This window comes from Entelurus aequoreus, linkage group LG05 (assembly GCF_033978785.1).
Source record: "Entelurus aequoreus isolate RoL-2023_Sb linkage group LG05, RoL_Eaeq_v1.1, whole genome shotgun sequence".
NCBI lineage: Eukaryota > Metazoa > Chordata > Actinopteri > Syngnathiformes > Syngnathidae > Entelurus > Entelurus aequoreus.
This window is the reverse complement of record NC_084735.1, coordinates 7,923,074-7,933,073: the sequence shown is the minus strand read 5'-3', so window position 1 is coordinate 7,933,073 and position 10,000 is coordinate 7,923,074. Positions and strand designations below refer to the sequence as shown.

General features: G+C 37.8%; 2 protein-coding genes across 3 annotated transcripts in view; one reads left to right on the top strand and one right to left on the bottom strand.

The window, feature by feature from the left end:
* LOC133650116 (cytochrome c oxidase assembly factor 4 homolog, mitochondrial-like) overlaps positions 1 to 10,000 on the bottom strand; it is a 324,940-nt gene that overhangs the window by 248,905 nt on the left and 66,035 nt on the right. The window contains exon 4 of one of the 2 annotated variants that reach the window (XR_009826185.1): positions 1,522 to 1,566. The exons of the other annotated variant lie outside the window; for it this stretch is intronic. The gene's annotated coding sequence lies outside the window, so the exon portion shown is untranslated. Of the gene's footprint in view, positions 1 to 1,521; positions 1,567 to 10,000 lie in introns of those variants that run through there. 2 annotated transcript variants of the gene reach the window in all.
* Positions 1 to 10,000, top strand: part of LOC133650115 (ubiquitin-like protein 3) — a 45,931-nt gene that overhangs the window by 9,375 nt on the left and 26,556 nt on the right. The window lies entirely within an intron of this gene.

The window sequence follows — 10,000 nt, the reverse complement described above, 5'->3', positions numbered from 1 at the left end:
TAGCGCTGTTAATCGCTAGCGAGGAACTAGCGCCGTTAATCGCTAGCAGAAAACTAGCATTGTTGATCGCTAGCTACGAACTAGCGCCTTTATTCACTAGCTGGCATCTAGTGCCGTTAATCGCTAGCAGAAAACTAGTATTGTTGATCGCTAGCTAGGAACTAGCGCCTTTAATCGCTAACTGGCATCTAGCGCTGTTAATCGCTAGCTGAAAACTAGCATTGTTGATCGCTAGCTAGGAACTGGAGCCTTTATTCGCTAACTGGCATCTAGCGCCTTTAATCGCTAGCTGGCATCTAGCGCCGTTAATCGCTAGCAGAAAACTAGCATTGTCGATCGCTAGCTAGGAACTAGCGCCTTTAATCGCTAACTGGCATCTAGCGCTGTTAATCGCTAGTTGACAGCTACATTTATTTATCGCTAGCGAGGAACTAGCGCTGTTAATTGCTAGCTGAAAACTAGCATTGTTGATCGCTAGCTAGGAACTGGAGCCTTTATTCGCTAGCTGGCATCTAGCACCGTTAATCGCTAGCAGAAAACTAGTATTGTTGCTCGCTAGCTAGGAACTAGCGCCTTTAATCGCTAACTGGCATCTAGCACTGATAATCGCTAGCTGACAACTACATTTATTTATCGCTAGCGAGAAACTAGCGCCTTTAATCGCTGACTGGAAACTATCACTGCTAACACCTACATGGCAACGAGAGTGCTAATCGCTAGCTGAAAACTAGCATTGTTTATAGCTAGCTGGAAACTGGCGGCACTAATGGTTAACTAGAAACCATCGCTGCCAATCGCTAGCTGACAACTGCCGCTGCCAATTGCCATCGAAAAACTAGCATTGTTTGTCACACGCTAAAAACTAGTGGAGCTAATCGCTAGCTGGCAACCATGGCGGCTAATTGCGAGCTAGAAACTAGCACTGCTAATCAACATCTCAAAGAATATATCGATATTATTATTTAGTGATATTTTGATTTTAAAACTGCAAGGTTCTGCTGGATGACTGGTAATGTGTATTTATTTACATTTGTCATTGCGGGGGAATATATTTGGACTTTTCACCGTTGAAGACCTCTGTTCTACTGGACTGGACCACTTTAGAGCCCTTCTAGAACTCCCGGTCACGGAGTCAGTCCCAGCTGCGCCCGGGCTCCTGCACGCTGGTCCTTGGAACAGCAGGTCCATTATGCAGTCCGGGATGTCGGGATGACGCGTAGAGGAAGCTAAGAGGCGAGCCGGCTACAATGCACACACACACACACACACACACACACACACACACACACACACACACACACACACACACACACACACACACACACACACACACACACACACACACACACACACACACACACACACACACACACACACACACACACACACACACACACACACACAGGACCAGTGTCTAAAAATAGCCTGGTATCATGGATTATGGCGATAATGACAGTATTTCCTTAAGCGCTACATGGATCCTGAATGACGTTCCTAGAAAGTGTGTGAGGTCACTAGAGGAGTCGAGGAGATGTTCCTGACAGGAGCAGTAGAAGAAGAAAACACCTGCAACGGGAAGGCGGGGAGAAAAGTGAGAAAAGTCGGCAAAAGTCCAAAAAATTTTCTAAAATCACACCCGGGTTCGAGTCCCACGAGTCCCGCCGGGATGCCCAAAGTGTCCAATACGCGCCCAGCAAAGTCGCACTGGAAGGGGGGGGGGAGAAAAGTGGGGAAAGTCGGCAAAAGTCTGAAAAATGGTCAAAAATCACATCCCACAAGTCCCGCCGCCAGCCACGCAAGTCCCGGGATGCCCAAAATGTCCAAAACGCGCCCAGCCAAGTCCCACGGGAAGGCGGGGAGAAAAGTGAGAAAAGTCGGCAAAAGTCCAAAAAATTTTCAAAAATCACACCCGGGTTCGAGTCCCACGAGTCCCGCCAGGATGCCCAAAGTGTCCAATACACGCCCAGCAAAGTCCCAGGGGAAGGGGGGGGGGGGAGAAAAGTAAGAAAATACGGCAAAAGTCCAAAAAATGGTCAAAAATCACATCCCACAAGTCCCGCCGCCAGCCACGCAAGTCCCGGGATGCCCAAAATGTCCAAAACGCACCCAGCCAAGTCCCACGGGAAGGCGGGGAGAAAAGTAAGAAATGTCGGCAAAAGTCCCAATTTTGTCCAAAATACCTACCCAGGTTCAAGTCCCACAAGTCCCGCCACCGGCCGCCCAAATGTCCAAATCGCGCCCAGAAGTCGGGGAGAAAAGTGAGAAAATTCGGCAAAAGTCCCAAAAAAGTTCAAAATACCTCCCCAGGTTCGAGTCCCACAAGTCCACGCAAGTCCCGGGATGCCCAAAATGTCCAAAATGCGCCCAGCCAAGTCCCACAGGAAGGGGGGGGAGAAAAGTGAGAAAAGTCGGCAAAAGTCACAAAAATGTTCAAAAATCACACCCGGGTTCGAGTCCCATGAGTCCCGCCGGGATGCCCAAAGTGTCCAATACGCGCCCAGCAAAGTCGCACGGGAAGGGGGTGGGGGGAGTGGGGAAAGTCGGCAAAAGTCACAAAAATGTTCAAAAATCACACCCGGGTTCGAGTCCCACAAGTCCCGCCGCCAGCCACGCATACCCAAAATGTCCAAAACGCACCCAGCAAAGTCCCAGGGGAAGGGGGGGGGAGAAAAGTAAGAAAATTCGGCAAAAGTCCAAAAAATGGTCAAAAATCACATCCCACAAGTCCGCCGCCAGCCACGCAAGTCCCGGGATGCCCAAAATGTCCAAAATGCGCCCAGCCAAGTCCCACGGGAAGGGGGGGGAGAAAAGTGAGAAAAGTCGGCAAAAGTCACAAAAATGTTCAAAAATCACACCCGGGTTCGAGTCCCACAAGTCCCGCCGCCAGCCACGCATACCCAAAATGTCCAAAACGCACCCAGCAAAGTCCCAGGGGAAGGGGGGGGAGAGAAAAGTAAGAAAATTCGGCAAAAGTCCAAAAAATGGTCAAAAATCACATCCCACAAGTCCGCCGCCAGCCACGCAAGTCCCGGGATGCCTAAAATGTCCAAAACGCGCCCAGCCAAGTCCCACGGGAAGGGGGGGAGAAAAGTAAGAAAATTCGGCAAAAGTCCCAAAAATGGTCAAAAATCACACCCGGGTTCGAGTCCCACAAGTCCTGCCGCCAGCCACGCATACCCAAAATGTCCAAAACGCACCCAGCAAAGTCCCAGGGGAAGGGGGGGGGGAGAAAAGTAAGAAAATTCGGCAAAAGTCCAAAAAATGGTCAAAAATCACATCCCACAAGTCCGCCGCCAGCCACGCAAGTCCCGGGATGCCTAAAATGTCCAAAACGCGCCCAGCCAAGTCCCACGGGAAGGGGGGGGAGAAAAGTGAGAAAATTCGGCAAAAGTCCCAAAAATGGTCAAAAATCACACCCGGGTTGGAGTCCCACGAGTCCCGCCGCCGGCCGCGCAAGTCCCGGGATGCCCAAAATATCCAAAACGCACCCAGCAAAGTCGCACTGGAAAGCGGGGATAAAAGTAAGAAAAGTCGGCAAAAGTCCCAAAAAAGTTCAAAATACCTCCCCAGGTTCGAGTCCCACAAGTCCTGCTGCCGGCCACGCAAGTCCCGGGATGCCCAAAATGTCCTTTTTTGCCAATATCGGATATTGGCAAAAAAGCCATTATCGGACATCCCTAATATATATATATATATATATATATATATATATATATATATATATATATATATATATATATATATATATATATATATATATATATATATATATATATATATATATATATATATATAATATAAATGCTAAGTAACTAACATGTCAAGTACCAAAATACATCAGTTGAGGTGTTTCTGAAAAATGTGTTTACTAAGTACTAAAGTAGCTTACTTCTCAAATATGACAAAATTAGCTAAAAAACAAACAGAACTATTATATCAATGTTAGCATGCTAACAGGTAGCATTCGTCAAGTAACAAACTATTTGATGTTGAGGTGTTTACCTGCAAAATTAGAAAAAAAGCTAGCATGCTAACATTAGAAGGCTAACCATTGTGTCACGGGCCCTTAAAAAATTAGCTACGCAAATGGCCCCCGGGTCGCACTTTGGACGCTGGTCCTGGTCCTGGACCTGGACCAGATCTGGTTTATAACACACTTGTGAACAGGGAGGGCGACAGGAAGCCAACGAAAACCATGACGACACCACCTGGGTGGAGATTAGTGTGATCATGACATCATCTCAGCCCGGCCCAAGAGTTCATGTCCCCTAAAGTTCTGATGGTGACCATGAGCCCAGGTTCTAGAACATAGACATTAGGTGTATGTGTAAGTGTGTATGTGTAAGCATGTTTGTGTAAGTGTGTATGTGTATGTAAGGAAAAGTATCTTCCATATGAGGAGGTGTGAACAAGTGATGACATCAATCATGGTCTCAAAAACATTGCATCTAATAGAGAGCCAAATACTAGAGTCCGTGAACATTGCTTCAAAGTCAGGATTTTTCTGTTGATTTAATGTGCATACAAAAGTAAACATTGACAGGTGCACCCCCTGCTGGTGACATCTATCAAAATGAGGGTGGTGCCAAAAAGGAGGGATTTTTCACATTGACTGTGTGTCGCTTTTAAAAGTGCTCCCCCTCTGGTCAACATATGAAATAACAAGTGTGTGTAAGAAATTGAAATGCGCCCCCTCTGGCCAAACTTAATTAAAAAAAATAAAATAATTTTATATATAGAGACATACTGTAATAATTTGAAGTAAATAATGAAGATTAAAAAGCAATTACAAAAATAAAAAAATTAACTAAAAGCAGTCTTTTTCTCACAATGTGTCGACTTTTTTCTTATAAAATTGGGAACAATTTCTCATATTCTTCCTGTTTCTGTAATATTGCAATATTTTCTCGTAAAATTATTAATTTTTTTTATGTAAAATTATTACTTTTTAATGCAAAATGGTGACATTTGTCATATCAAATTCTGACTTATCACAATATTGCCAATTTTTGTTGTTGTTCTTGTAAAATAGTGACATTTTTTGAGTAAAATTATGACTTTTGTCATCATTTTGCCAAGCAGAATTCCGACTATTATTATAATTTTGCCAACATTTGAAAGTTTTCTTATAAAATGGAAATGCGCCCCCTTTGGCCAAAATTAATTAAAAAAAATAACATAAATAATAATTTGAAGTAAATAATGAAGATTAAAAACCAATTACAAAAATAAATAAAATTAAAAATGAACTATAATCAGTCTTTTTCTCACAATGTCTCGACTTTTTTTCTTATAAAATTGGGAACAATTTCTCATATTCTTTCTGCTTCTGTAATATTGCAATATTTTCTCGTAAAATTATGACTTTTTTAATGTAAAATTATTACTTTTTAATGCAAAATGGTGACATTTGTCATATCAAATTCGGACTTTTATCACAATATTGCCAATTTTTGTTGTTGTTCTTGTAAAATAGTGACATTTTTTGAGTAAAATGATGACTTTTGTCGTCATTTTGTAGAATTCTGACTGTTATTATAATTTTGCCAACATTTTAAAGTTTTCTTATAAAATTGAAATGCGCCCCCTTTGGCCAAAATTAATTAAAAAAATAACATAAATATGTATATAGAGACATACTGTAATAACTTGAAGTAAATAATAAAGATTAAAAAGCAATTACAAAAATGAAATAAAAGCAGTCTTTTTCTCACAATGTGTCGACTTTTTTCTTAAAATTGGGAACAATTTCTCATATTCTTTCTGCTTCTGTAATATTGCTAAATTTTCTCGTAAAATTATGACTTATGTAAAATTATTACTTTTTAATGCAAAATGGTGACATTTGTCATATCAAATTCGGACTTTTATCACAATATTGCCAATTTTTGTTGTTGTTCTTGTAAAATAGTGACATTTTTTGAGTAAAATTATGACTTTTGTCATCATTTTGTAGAATTCCGACTGTTATTATAATTTTGCCAACATTTTAAAGTTTTCTTATAAAATTGAAATGCGCCCCCTTTGGCCAAAATTAATTAAAAAAATAACATAAATATGTATACAGAGACATACTGTAATAATTTGAAGTAAATAATGAAGATTAAAAAGCAATTACAAAAATTTAAAAATGAACTAAAAGCAGTCTTTTTCTCACAATGTGTTGACTTTTTTCTTATAAAATTGGGAACAATTTGTCATATTCTTTCTGCTTCTGTAATATTGCTAAATTTTCTCGTAAAATTATGACTTATGTAAAATTATTACTTTTTCATGCAAAATGGTGACATTTGTCATATCAAATTCAGACTTTTATCACAATATTGCCAATTTTTGTTGTTCTTGTAAAATAGTGACATTTTTTGAGTAAAATTATGACTTTTGTCATCATTTTGTAGAATTCGGACTGTTATTATGATTTTGCCAACATTTTAAAGTTTTCTTATAAAATTTAAATATGCGCCCTTTGGCCAAAATTAATTAAAAAAATAACATAAATATGTATATAGAGACATACTGTAATAATTTGAAGTAAATAATGAAGATTAAAAACCAATTTTAAAAAATTAAAAAAATTGAAATTGAACTAAAAGCAGTCTTTTTCTCACAATGTGTCGACTTTTTCTTATAAAATTGGGAACAATTTCTCATATTCTTTCTGTTTCTGTAATATTGCAATATTTTCTCGTAAAATTATCACTTCTTTTATGCAAAATGGTGACACTTGTCATATCAAATTCAGACTTTTATCACAATATTGCCAATTTTTGTTGTTTTTCTTGTAAAATAGTGACAAAATTAGGACTTTTGTCATCATTTTGCCAAGCAGAAATCCGACTGTTATTATAATTTCGCCAACATTTCAAAGTTTTCTTATAAAATTGTGACTTTTGTCGAGTAAAACTACGACTCTTTTCGTAAAATTGTCAAAATGTGAAGCTTTTCTCGTAAAACGGCGACTGCTGTTGAGTAAAATTCCAACTTTTATCATAATATTGCGCAAATTGTCAAATGTTGACTTGGCGTTGAGCAAGATGACGACTTTTATTACAATACTGCCACAATTCCAAGTTTTTCATGTGAAATTGTGACCTTTTTCTTGGGAAATTCCAACTCATTTTTCACAACAAGTTGGCATTTTAGCACGGTAGCTTTAGAATGCTAAATTTTTGTAGCTAATTTATAAAGTGCGGCCCGTGGGCCATTTGCGGCCAGTAGCTAATTTTTTAACGGCACAATGGTTAGCCTTCTAATATTAGCATGCTAGCTTCTTTTTTAATTTTGCAGGTAAACACCTCAGCATCAAATATTTTGTTACTTCACGAATGCTACCTGTTAGCATGCTAAAACTGATATAATTGTTTTTTTATAGCTAATTTTGTCATATTTGAGTACTAAGTTACTTTTCAGAAACACACCTCAACTGATATATTTTGGTACTTGACACATGTTAGTTAGTTAGCATTTTATTATGGTAGCATTAGCATGCTGGATTCTTTTAGGTAATTTATAAACTGCGGCCCGGGGGACATTTACAACCAGTAGCTAATGTTTTAACAGACCGTGGCACAATCGTTAGCCTTCTAATATTAGCATGCTAGCTTCTTTTTTAATTTTGCAGGTAAACACCTCAGCTTCAAATATTTTGTTACTTCACGAATGATACCTGTTAGCATGCTAACATTGCACGAATGATACCTGTTAGCATGCTAACATTGCACGAATGATACCTGTTAGCATGCTAACATTGATATAATCTGTTTTTTTTTTAGCTAATTTTGTCATATTTGAGTACTAAGTTACTTTAGTACTTAGTAAACACATTTTTCAGAAACACACCTCAACTGATATATTTTGATACTTGACACATGTTAGTTAGCATTTTAGCATGGTTACATTAGCATGCTGGATTTTTTTAGCTAATTTACAACCAGTAGCTAATGTTTTAACGGCCCGTGGCACAATGGTTAGCCTTCTAATATTAGCATTCTAGCTTTTTTTTTTTTCAAATTTTGCAGGTAAACACCTCAGCATCAAATATTTTGTTACTTGACGAACGATACCTGTTAGCATGCTAACATTGATATAATCGTGTTTTATTTTTTAAGCTAATTTTGTCATGTTTGAGTACTAAGTTACTTTTCAGAAACACACCTCAACTGATATATTTTGGTACTTGACACATGTTAGTTAGCATTTTAGCATGGTTACATTAGCATGCTGGATTTTTGTAGCTAATTTACAACCAGTAGCTAATGTTTTAACGGCCCGTGGCACAATGGTTAGCCTTCTAATATTAGCATTCTAGCTTTTTTTTTTTCAAATTTTGCAGGTAAACACCTCAGCATCAAATATTTTGTTACTTGACGAACGATACCTGTTAGCATGCTAACATTGATATAATCGTGTTTTTTTTTTTTTTTTAGCTAATTTTGTCATGTTTGAGTACTAAGTTACTTTTCAGAAACACACCTCAACTGATATATTTTGGTACTTGACACATGTTAGTTAGCATTTTAGCACGGTTACATTAGCATGCTGGATTTTTTTAGCTAATTTATAAAGTGCGACCATTTGCAACCAGTAGCTAATGTTTTAGCATGCTAGCTTTTTTTCTAATTTTGCAGGCAAACACCTCAGCATCAAATAGTTTGTTACTTGACGACCTGTTAGCATGCTAACATTGATAAAATCGTTGTTTTTTTCCCCGCTAATTTTGTCATATTTGAGTCCTAAGTTACTTCATGGTCCGTCCAAAACTATTGGAAGGTAGCCTGAACAGTTGTGGTGAAAAGGGAAGTCCAAAAGAGGGAATAGTCAGTGGAAAATCCCTCAGTGAGTTGTTGGCAGGTTCTGCCTCAGTCGGGCCAAAGAATGTTGGACCACTTCATCTCTGGGATTCCGTTTTTAGAAGAAACTCTTCATTCTGAATCCTTCTAGTTCTGGCTGTCTTGGAGAGTCATAATGCATCCATAACCGCCCGTGTTATACCAGCACTTTAAAAGATGCCTTCAAAGACCATCAACACATATAATAACCAAGCTGTAGCAACATTGTTATTGTAAGAGTGAACACTGAGGAGCTACATATTTTTCTAGCGTACTAACAACACATTGGCGTGCTACGGTATTCGCCGTAAAAGCTAACGGCGGAAAGAGATAAGCTAGCTTCTACGGCGACACCAAACGCGTTTTGAGTTAGCATTTTAGCACGGAAACATTAGCATAATAGATTTTCTTAGCTAATTTTGTAGGTATACACTTCAGTTCTATTGTAGTACTGGATGCATGCTAACGTTAGCCATATAGCATTTTAAATATATATGTACATAAATGTGTATATATGTATGTATATATATATATATATATATATATTTATATATAATAGGGCTGCAACAACTAATCGATTAAATCGATTAAAATCGATTATAAAAATAGTTGCCGATTAATTTAGTCATCGATTCGTTGAAACTATGCTATGCGCAGAGGCTTTTTTTTTGTTGTATTTATTTGTTTATTTAAATTTTTTAAAATAAACTTTTATTTATAAACTGCAACATGTACAAACAGCTGAGAAACAATAATCAAAATAAGTATGGTGCCAGTATGCTGTTTTTTTCAATAAAATACTGTAAGGATATAAATGCAGTTGGTCTTTTATCCGATTATTAATCGATCAATCGAAGTAATAATCGACAGATTAATCGATTATCAAATTAATCGTTAGTTGCAGCCCTAATATATATATATATATATATATATATATATATATATATATATATATATATATATATATATATATATATATATATATATATATATATATTAGGGCTAATATGATTGCCAAAAAAGCGTAAACATTTGCAAAAGAAAGTTAGCACTTTCATTTTAGTATGCTAAAATTAGCATGCTAGCCGTTAACAAGTGTCACATACCAAGTTACATGACTCGAAGGTAAACGGTTGCAAAATTAGCTCAAAAAGCTAGCACTTTAATGTTAG